This window comes from Anneissia japonica, unplaced genomic scaffold, assembly GCF_011630105.1.
Source record: "Anneissia japonica isolate Jap-2015-1 unplaced genomic scaffold, ASM1163010v1 scaffold287869_len1821871_cov162, whole genome shotgun sequence".
NCBI lineage: Eukaryota > Metazoa > Echinodermata > Crinoidea > Comatulida > Comatulidae > Anneissia > Anneissia japonica.
Window position 1 is genome coordinate 1,142,954 of NW_022741034.1, and position 1,658 is coordinate 1,144,611.

The window sequence follows — 1,658 nt, forward strand, 5'->3', positions numbered from 1 at the left end:
CAACAAACAACCCAATTTTAGATGTTAATTTGCCAGTGATGGGAGTAGGAAAACTGACTGAAAGGTTGTCCAGAAACCTAAAAAGATCTCTAATGAATACTTTACAAGAAAGAAAATCTTCCTGAATTAAAGATTTTCATTTTAATATTTTAACTGGTTTTGTCTTGTATTATTCTGATTTGATATCTCACTTTGTATGACAGTGACATGCAAAAGCAGTAATTAAATTAATTAATTAAAACTAACAAATTATACCTTTTCAAGATTGTGGATTTTCTCAATGAAGGAGGCATCTAGATTGATGTCATGCACTTGATCATAGTTGCTTTTCTCTCATAAAATATCTAAACAAAATAAAAACCATCAAAAGACAAATTATTACATCGATAGAAGAGACCACAAACTGTTAGATTCATTAAGTTATTCATATATTAGCAAATGGTGAATTGTGTACAAGTATTTATCACATGAAAAGCATTATTATCAATGTTTGCTCCCCCCACCCCCACGGTCAGTCAAGCTGAAAAACAAAAGAGGGCGACAAATTTGATTTTAAGAGAGGAAGAGCTAAAAAGAGAGTGCACCCATGAGTTCAGTGGTGACACTGCAGTGGCCGAAAATAATGCTCTGCCACTTATTGGTGGGCTGAGGTGGGTGTGGTGGTGTGAACTTCATATTGTGCCCCTCCCCCTCCCCCCAGAAAATTTCTGGATCCACCTCTCTTAGTGAATCACAATTAGTGAAAACAGAGTTTATTTCAGTTGATGTTTAGTGGCCAGCTGGAGGGAGTGGGACCAGCTGGCACCCAGCACCCACCCCACCCCCATATTTAAATTTAAGAGTTCCATTTCCGGCCATCTGGAGGTGCCATAATCATATTTTTTCAACTCAGCCCCAATCATGGTCAGTGCGACGTGGTGTAGACCATCTTCTGTGAAAGTCCCTTCATCAATACTTACTGACCAAGGTAAGCAATTTAGGTGTTGATCATGTTTAATTAGATGAGTTAAGAACTTCATATGATAAAAATTTAAAAATTAAAATTTATTAATTTTCTATCAGAAAGAGCATGAAAGCCTCACCTAGAGTAATTCAGCTGTTCCAAGGGAAAACAACGTAGCTGCACAAAATTTATCCAGTTTAATTTGCCATCACATAGGACCAACACAGGACGGCCAAATTGTTTGAGTTATTTCAAGCTTGGTACAAAACCTTCAGTCGGTTTGGTTTGGGATGAGTTGGTTTTGGTACGCAGCAATCAAGCGACCTACCGTGGGTCTGTCAATTTGTATTGACTTGCAGTTCCCTTAGGGGTATCCCATCATGCATGGCTGAGCCTGAATGGCTTAGATTAGTAGAAGATTGAGATCTATCGGCATCACAAACTGAGTTCAATCTGTCCCCACTGTCAATTTAATAATATAATAATGTAGATGTTGACACTATGGTGTTCATCCTTGCTTTCATAATCATAATTTAGTACCATACTGCTCATAACCTTGCACAACGCAAGTACTTTTTCTTCTGTTACAAGAGGAAGACCGGAAGTGAATATATTTTCTACTTATTACGATTTTGTTCTGTGTAAGGTTGCCATGCAATGTCAAAGTGCTGGGAAAAATTCTGCTAAAACAGTACCACCAAGTGCATAAATGAAA